This window comes from Aythya marila, assembly GCF_965140915.1.
Source record: "Aythya marila genome assembly, chromosome: 1".
Taxonomy (NCBI): Eukaryota; Metazoa; Chordata; class Aves; order Anseriformes; family Anatidae; genus Aythya; species Aythya marila.
In genome coordinates, this window is record NC_139042.1 from 95,247,954 (window position 1) to 95,258,109 (window position 10,156).

A 10,156-nucleotide genomic window follows, 5' to 3' on the forward strand; every position below is an offset into this window, starting at 1 on the left:
AGCTGTGATCCCAGTGTGGAAAGACATGGTGTATTTCCCTCTTCATATAAATTTCCTTTCTGATCATATCTGCAAACCTCAGCAGTAGTAGGAATAAACCCCAGCTTCTTACCATTAGCCATACAAACCTAGTATAGACCATGGCAGTGAGTTAGATTCTCTTCCAGCTTGTGCAGTATTACTCAAAGAGAGCTAAAATAGGACTGCATTCAGTGACTGCAGTGAAGACACTGGGTTTTTAGGTAGGTGTAATGAGAGAAGCTTTATTTCCTGTGATAAGAGTGTGAGACAGAATAGCACAGTGCTTTTTTTTTTTTTTTTTTTTTTTTTTTTTTTTTTTTTGTCTCGGGGGGAAAGGGGAGTTGATCCAGTGCAGTCTGAAGTCACTGAAAAATGATAAACATGAAACCTCATGATAGTATCTTTCCTGTGTCAATTTATGTAAATATGGCATGGATTTTTCTTTGATCTTCTACAGAGAGTGGCTTCTAGTTTACAGTTTTCTTCAGCTGTAATGTGTGGAGCTCATCCATCATTGCTAAGTGCCTTTAGACCTGTCTATTCAGGACAAGATAAGGGAGTATCAACTCTCATACCCTGATAATTAAAGCTTTTAGGTACGCTGTGAAAACATTTCAAAGATGACATTCCCAAAGAAAGAGCTTTTAGAAGTGATGTCTCCCAGGGTATGTAGCCTGTGCCTACCTAGAGGTAGAGTGCCCATGTACAAATGCCACACTTTGGTATAATTTGAAGTGATTGTTTGCACTCAGTGCATCAGTGACTACAGATACAAACACTGAGATCGAATGAAATTGTCCCAACAAAACGTCATGTTTCATTATGCATTAAATAGGAAGTATAGATGTTATAAGATTCACAAATATTATCTATTTTCTTTGTGAGTTTGAGCCAGCAATTGATTTTGAACCATGTGAAATTCATGATTTTGTCTCATTTTAGTGCAAAAGCTCAGGGACTGAACTCAACTAAAAGACCTCAATTTTATTCCTATCCATAACAAAACTTACATGGAATCAGTCTCTTGAAGATTGGAGCAGAAAGAAAAAATATATTTCTAAGATTCACTTCTGAGTGTCTTAGAGAATATTTATAATTCCAGAATTAAGGTCTAGAAAGCACTGCAATGACCTATATATTAAGTGAAAGCAACAATATTTAATGAACCCCAATCTAAATTGTGTAAAACTACTGCAATCCCTGTGTTGTCCACTAGATGATGCAACTGTACTACAGAGAAATAAGAAATTACAGTATATCTACATACAATTGTAATTCTATTTACAGTATTCTGTTTTAAATAGCAGACTACATAGTTTTCTATGGATGCATCGTGGTTGGTATTAGATAAATAGTTAAAAATGTGGTTTTCTTTCTACTGCGTTCAAGCAAAACTCGAAGCTTTATAGTCTTTTATTTTCCTTGAGTTTGATTTTAACTTTTTAGCAGTTGCTCCTTTCTCAAGTTAAATCATGTTGCTCTTCCCTGAAACTGTCACCCTACATGTAACTAATGTGTCAAATCATTTTTTATTTTTTTTTAACCTAGTGGGATTAGCTAGTTTAGCTAGTGGGATTGCAAAGTTTGCTCATGTGTCTTTTTCTTTAGAGTTTAGGTGCTGGATTCATCTTTCGCACAGGTCTCTTTCAGTAGTCCTTTGATGTGGCTGGCTGAACTCTGATTGAAACGTTTCCTCTGTGCAGGGTGGTTCTGTGGGCTCTACTTAGTGTCTGTTCTCTAGTGTCTAATAGCAATAAGCTGGTGTTTGTCCCTTTCATTCCCTGGAGATTTCTTCCCTGCCCATTTTCATGACTGCTCATTACTTTTGATGGACACTTGTTGTCTTTCTTGTTTTCCCTGCGACTCCTGAAACAGTCAGTGTGTGTCTATACTGCGTGTCCTTAAAGCCCCTTTGGATTGTCCCAGATGCCCTGTAGATAAATGAGGACTGGAAAGAAATGCTGCTTGCAAAGCTACTGTGTTCTGAAACCCACTCTCCTGTTCCTTAACTCTTTTCCCCCATCTCCAGTGCTGCACCATACTACAACATGCCAACCTTGAGATCACTGGAGTGGGTTGGGCTCTAGCACCATCATGTGTGCGGCAGGAGGCAGGTATTTGCAGTGCACTATTAATGTAAGATTATTTTTCCTCTTTACATAAACCTGTACTTATCCCAAGTCTGGCAGGGCCAGCTACATTTCCAGTGCTTTACCTCTCCACAAGGATGCTAGAGCTGGGCTGGAGGAATTGGCAGAAGAGTGCCGTATCCCTTTCAGATACATCCAACGGGCACTGGGTATGCTATTTCAGTAGCTCCCTCCTGCTGAGGCTGCTCTGGAAGGAGCTGGCCGTGATGGTTTGGCTCCTTTGACCTTTGGCAGGCAATGATGACTATGAAGAGGACAGAGGGACATTCTCAGCATGGGGCTGGTGCCATGCCTGTCTGTACCACCCTGCCTGGGCCAGCTTCCAGAGCCTGTATCTCAGTCCTTAAGAAGCCAGCTCTCTTTGCAGCAAGGAAGTGCCAATGACTTTGTGTATCCTTCCCATGACATGAGCTTTGCATGGACAAAGATGCTTGGGTGTGGGTGGGCTGGCCTGCAGAGGATGTTGGCAAGAGATCAGAAGGGACTGTGCCATCCCAAGAGGACTCACACTGCTCGGAACGGTTTCTGAGGAGTGCTTGGATGCTGGGTTAGCCAGACACTGGGTCAGGAGTGGGAAAGCACCATGTGAGTCCTGGGAAACTCCTAAAGGGCTGCTAGAAGCGCAGTGTGGGCTGTGGAGGTGGAAGGGGAAGGGTGGGCTAGGACAGGAGGAACAGTGTGGTCAGGGGATATTTGGCACCCTTATGAAGGGCACATGCTTCTATTTGCCTTTTCTTTGCCTGTAAGTTCACTAGGTAACTGGATAGCGCTGGTGCCCTGGCTTGTTCTTTCTGTGGTGTTAGAGCAGGGGCCATAAGGCTGAAGGGCAAGAGCCCTGTTTGGGCTGGAGCCACACTGACAGAGGGAGCCCTTTGGCAGTGCTGGCCCATTGGGCTGTCTCTGCTCCATGCTGCCATGCACATGGAGATGGGGAACGATCCCTCCAGGTGGGACATCCCTCTTGTCAGGCATGCTGCTTCTGGCGTGGCAATAAAGTCAGCCTGTCTGTCATGGAGATGCATGCAATGCATCCCACCGTCATTCACTGGTGGGGTTACCTTGCTGTATGGATAGGAGTTGGAAGACATGAGCTGCTCTGGCTGGGACACTCTGGGGTGTGGAGCTGTCTGGTGAGATAGGGAATATGTGTTGGAAGAAACAGACAGAAATGCAATCCCCTCTGACAAGTTTCCTTCAGCATTTTCAAGGAGGTGCTCTCATGATCCAAGAGCATGCTCCAAGGCTAAGGCAGTATGGATGGTCAAAGAGCTGGACTTTGAGTGCACAGCCAACAGAACTCACAGTACAGTTGTGACTGCTACTTTGAGTCTGATACATTTACGTCGCATTTGGCAGAAGTTGGCTAATGTGTTCAGGAAACAAGGGAGAGAGGAAGGAGATGGTCAGATATACAGAGATCTCCTTTCTTGTGAATCCAGTCTAAAATATCAACAGAAAAACAGAAAATTGCACATAACATGTTTTGAAGTCAATATTGGAGACATTTGCAATGGGAGATGATTGTACTTCTCTGAAGAGGTCCCTGCCTGTGGGAATGGCCATTCCCTTTCTAGATACAGTTAGAAAAACACCTATGCTTGGCACAAGTCATGAGCCACAGACAGACTGATCTAAACCTCAGAAGACTTAATATTGTCTCTCTCCCTGGCTGCTTCTGATAAAAAACAAACAAACAAACAAACAAACAAACAAACAAAAACCCTTCATACTATGTCAGTTTAATTCCCTTGGCTTGAACAGAGTTACACCTCGCCTTTGATATTTGGCCTCAGGGCTTCATTAGGCATAGTTGTGGTCCAAATCTTGCTGACAGAAATCAATTGGTTTATGTGAGTTGAAGCTTAATTTTCATTTTTTGTCAAGAAAAGAACACAATGTGTTGCAATTACAGGGGGGTTATTATAGCCTGGTGGGAGGATCATAGAGCATGACCCAATTGTCAACTCACAATTTGCACTGGAAGCACCCAGACGTAGGCAGAGCTCTCATACCTGGGGAAGCCTGAATGTGTGGGTATAGGTGAGCCCCAATTCCCCTTTGTGCAGTGTGGCTGGACTGGCTAACAGGTGGTTTTGGCTGTCCTGAAGTATGTTGTGCTTGAGTTGTGGTGGGTCTAACATCCCCCAGCATGGGTGGGAGTCTCGCAGTTGCTAGGTTTGCACCACTTCAATCTACCTGCTCCTGAGGTAGCTCTTAATCTCCTCCAGTAACAGCACAGAGATAAAGCCACAGAGGAACAGCACCTGGCACAGCTGAAGCACTGAGGGTAGGCTGCTGTATGTCTGAGTTTTGCTCCAAAGGAGTGTTGTTCAGGTAGAAAAATCAGAATTTGGTTCTTACTTTGGGATTTCCAGAAGTCAGAGAGCTCCTTTGGTGCATCAATGACCGACATATGTGCCTGACCAGCCACATGTATGCAGTCAAGCAGCATAGTGGAGGCTTTTTATGTCCAATGAGACCTGCACATGCTGGTCTTCACGTACACGTGCCAGGCAATAGATCTGCACCTGTGCACAGCCTGATACACATCACCTGTACATGCTCTGGCCACCTGGGCAGCGTGTGCACAATAAATCCACCGCCACGTTTGTGCTTGTGGGACTTGCTGGCAAGTGAGTCTCTGGTTTATGCCTCCCTGAGAATAATCAGGGATATCAATAATCAAGGAGAATAATCAGAGTATCCCTGCTGAAACGTTCAGCTGTAGCATCAAAAGTTGGTAGAAACTCTTACCACAACGTTGGCCATTTTTATTGGCCATTTCATTTATTGAAATTTATTTATTCATGTTATTTGTATATTCATTCATTCATGTTGCTTATCACAACATTGGCCATTTTTATTTAAGTTTTTCAAAATCCTTGGGAGAATCACCTGATGAGGACAAACACCCCTCCATTCAAAAGAAGAAAAGCAGCACTGGAAGAACTATGGGTTAAGCATTCCTAATTTCAAAATAAAATGTTTTCATTAAAGAAAATGTGCAGTGAACTGTGAAACAAAGAAAGCCCAGACCATTGCAAAATAAAACAGCATGAAAAATGTTCTTGATGTACCCACATTCTCTGGATTTTTCCCCATTTTCCCCACTGCTTCAAGATGAATGTAAGATTTGAATCTAAGTCAATAACAAGATGCAACTGTTGAATGTCAAGTAGGGGGGAAAATGTGAGCGTTACTTGGATAATTCAGAAAACAGCTGCTGCAGCTATGCAGCATTGTACAAGTTAGAAAAAGATGCTACTCCCCTTGGGAGGAAGAGGCAAAATTCTGGTAACTTGGTGTCCTAGGGCCAACAGGCAATGCTGTTGTGATGCTGTGTGAGCCCAGGCCAGGCAGAGATCTGGATTGGGATATATCAGTGAGTCTGGACTTTGGGGTCTCAGTGCCAGCTGCCTTCCTGATAAACACTTGCCTGCCTCTAATGGGGCTGTAGAGTTAAAGATTGTGAGGAAGGCAGATATGAAACAAGGCCCTGAGAGAAATGCTCATGATGATCTTAGGCAGTAAATGTAGAGCTAAATGGACTATTCTGCTTTTAAAAGGAGAAAAAGTAAAGAAAGTACTAATAGTCAGTTATTTAAATCATTCTTTAAACACCTTATCCGGTCATATAGTTTGAGCTATTTGTCCTCATCTCAAAGCTCTCCATGACCAATAAATATTTTAAAAATATGGTATATGCTAGTTGTTGCTGGTTGCAGGTTGCAGTTTATATGTAAATCAAGTGCCCCTGACAGAAAGATCCACTGTACATCCTCTTTGCACTCCGACCACTTTAATATTAGAGAATCATTCTCTCCATTAGTGCACTTATATTATGAAGAATGATGTGGAACAGGGGTATTAGCAACTCTTCCTTTGTTTATAGCTAAAATATATCTGACTGCTTAAAAGAACATGAAAACGAGTTTTGTCTTCTTTTCCTATTACTGTCAAACAAACTTCACCTCCGCGCTCAACATCACATGGAATTTGTCACTGGCAGGAAGCGTAAACCCTACCTTGTGAATATATAACTTACAGTCACTTCAGAGGGAGAAAAAAAATCCTTTCATCATGTTCAGTTTTCTTCACTGTTTTATTTCACTTAAAACATCACTCACTACCAAATGGTATTTGTCAGTAGTAATTGGCAAATGCTGGAGGCGGTTTTCAAGGCTGTCTGAATGGAAAATCTCAAAGCAGTTGTCTGCTCTGAAAGAAAATATTACATTTGATCTTTTTATGATTCTCACAGACATGATGTATGTCTGCATTCCTCAGCCTGAAGAATTCTTGGTGTTTGGGTTTCTTTTCCTTTAAATGACAGGAAGTAGCACTTCACTGTTATTTTGCAGTATTGTCTGAGAATTAACCACAACATAATGGTAATGTACATTTTTTTAATGCTTTACAGAGATTCGTTTTTATTAGCCATTTATTGTGGTTTTGCTTGTTGGCAAGATTCAGATCCTCTCAATGATAACTGTGGCTATTGCATTTCATCTGCATCTGTATTTAGACATGCATTTCTTCTGATGTGTTCTTTCTAAATAATGTCTCCCTCAAAGATTGCCATGCAATAAATCACCTTTCCTTAATGCAATTGGACAAACGTATTATTGCTCTAGTCACCTTTGCCCCTACACTTTTTGGTCATCAAGACAAGCGATAGATGGCATGTTACAATAACATTGTGGTTCAAGTCCACAGAGCTAGGTTTTTCTAGTGCAAAGTAAAGCCCAACATAAAGGACTGGAGAACCCAACAGTGGGTGAGTATTAACTCTGAGAGCTTGACTGCCTTCAACACTGCTTAAAATGCCACTGCTATGCTCCTCAGCATTTTAAAACCTAATGCCATGTAAAGCATGTGGTAAAGCCAATTCCCATCTTGCAATCACTTTATAATTTATTTATTTATTTATTTTTTGGTATGACAAAATTTCTGTCATGGGGTTCTTTGACCTCCAGTGTTGGTGATGACTAATTCTGCAGCATGCTAACAGCCTGGCAGCACAGGTCAGGCATGCAAAATGTCCCTGTATCCTGAAGGTGAATGTGGTGGTGTTACTGACTGCAAACCTTGCATCTGGAGAAGTCCCAAATACCCCAGCCTGGCAATTCCTAAGCATGTGTGAACCCCAAAGTGATATGTGAGCTCCCTCAGCATTGCTGCAAAACTTCTGCTCTTCCAGCCACACAGCACAGCAATGCCTGGTGGCACAATAGTGACATATACACAACACTCCCTTATTCCCACAACAAGGCACTTCCAGGCTGGCCTCTGCTGTCTAAGTCTGTGTGTCAGGCAAGGCTCTGCTCTTCTGTCATCTCCTGCTGTCTGCTGGACCAGAGAAACTTGGCACTGGTTCAAAGTCTTCCAAGCAATGGCAAAATTGCTGAAATACTCTTCAGAGAGCACCTTTATTGCCACCTAAGGGCCTCGCATCTGCCTCTCATCATAAGGTATGATTATACGAGAAGAAAACTGTGATGATTTTTGGTATGGTTTCACTTGTCTTCTGGATTCCAGCTGTACTAAATTTAAATTTTATTTACAATAATCAGATTTAGAAGACAAAAAAAAAAAAAAAAAGAATGTTTGGTCCATGAAAGCTAGAAGCCTGATTCCACAAACTAAGGCTCTAAGCTCTGTGGTAAGGGAAGACTCTGGGCAACTCTGAGGTGCTCTGCAGCTTTACTTCAGTTATACGACTGAAATACTAAAATGCTAGTTGTCTGCAAGAAAACTGTGATAATGGGGCTTGGTTTGCTACAGTGAAGCAAAATGCTGTCATTCGTATGGATGACACTCTGGGTAACTGTGCTCAGAGTGACACGGCTGTGTGTGTACAATGTACACACAAAGATATGTACATAAAATTTCCTTTTAAATGACAGCACACCTATAAAATCATAGTGCAATCCCACAGGAGGGAGAAGGATGGCTTATTTACAAACAATGCTGTATTTGCTTGCTACCAAAATGAAATTAAATTATTTTCCCTCCACGAAGGATTGTGAGCTGTTTGACCCCAACCGTGTGGCTTGTCCTGTGCTGCTGGTGGAAGGGGCTGCTGCGGATGATGGATGCAAACCCAAGAGAAATGCAGTTTTGTTAATTTTGCTGCCTGTGGAATAAATTGATTGTAACACAGCATAGTACTTGGTATTTTCTCTCTCACTCATCTGCAATGAGAACTCACTCTCTCCTGCCTGTAGGGTTGTGCTCAAATTCGTGCTGGGCAGAGTTCAATAAGTCATACCTTTTTATGCAGCCCGTGACTTGAGTTATTCATCCACATCTGCTGCAGCTGTGATTGTCACTTTTTCACAGTTTCCAAATTAATGGTACATCGGAGATTCCAAATTCAATATCACTATTATACAACAAAACTATGCAAGACCATAAGCAAAATTAAAGACAAGCTGTGACAGTCTTCTATACCCCAAAGTTTTGTGGGCCTTGCTTAATTATTATCCGCAGGCAGTTACTGTTGTCTTCTTGTAAATCTTGTGTGAGAGTATTCAGGAATGTTTTGCTTTATTTTTATCACCAATCAACAGAACAATAAATGCATGAAGAGCCATTTTTCTCTCTTCTGTTGACACATGGAGCCACGGACTCAGGGATGTGCCTTAGAGATGACCACAGGCTTTCACGAAACATGCGTGTCAAACCTTTTGGCCAGAAGGACAGGGCGTGATACCAGACCCAGCCGGAGGGGCCCACGGAGAGATTAGAGTATCCTTCAGAAGAAGAAGAGCATGGGGGTGGTGGATCCAAATGAAGGCTCTGGGTCTAAAACCTGCAGGTTTGGGGGAATTTCAAGCTGGTCTGGATTTGATATTCCAGGTCCATCTGGAGACAATGACTTAGTACAGCCCCAGGCAAATGAACCTGGCAGTGCTGGAAGATATATCCTGGTAGGTCAGAGACTGGAGAAATGGGGAAAGGAAATAAGGGCTGCACAATCTCGGTGCTGGAAATGTAGGCTGCGTAGGAGCGCATGCTGAGGAAGATACCGATATGGCTGAAAGGCACACAGGAAGAGAACAGTACATGCAATACTCACAGGGGTTTCATCAGAATTAGTCATGGTTTTCACATGAATAATTGTTTCTGAGTAAGCAATGTGCTTTTCAACAGCAGAAGTATTCTGCAGAAATGATGGGCTGCTTTCATGTAGTGCTGTATCAGAGTTTATCATGTAGCTTTCCCTGGGTGCCTGCCAAATATCTTATTAAACAACTTTTTAAATAAAACCTGTAACATGGGCTGTGATTTAGTCATTTATTATATTTGAAAACACATTGAAGTTCTAACGAAGGTCACAACTTCTTTGATTTGAAACAGTCATTATCACATATTTTTTAAGTCATTTGCTATAAATTTATGTAATGCTTTATACTATAGAAATTCTACAGATGCTTGTTGCTTTAAAAATTCTTCATGTTTTAATAGCTAAAATATATTTTTTATCATTAAGTGTGTTTGATTTTGAATGTATTTTAAGGTCTGCTTCCAAATGTTCATCTCCTTATCACAATGCACATGTATCTCAGCTGAATTCAGGTTGAATTGATAACAAAATTGAATTAATTCATCTTGGTGTCCCTTCCAGACAACATATGTCCATGTTCTGTAGTATAGTTTCCATGCTCAGGAGTCATGCAGATCTGCAGAAAACCATCAAGAACAAAAGAAGTATAAGTAGGGAGTGATCTCTACTCTTCCAAAACATTTATGGTCAAAATAAGCAACAATATGCCATGTGGGCATAGTTTATGGCATTTTAACATTAAATACATGAACCAGATTCTTTCTTTCTGAATTCATGCCAACTAGAATTAGTTCGCTGTTCAAACTAATTGGGGTTAAGTGCAGTTCTATGCAAAATGGCCATTCTTCCACCTACTGTCTATCACGAGGCATTCAAATAGGAGCTAAGAGGTGCATAGACCATATTTTGGTCCTAT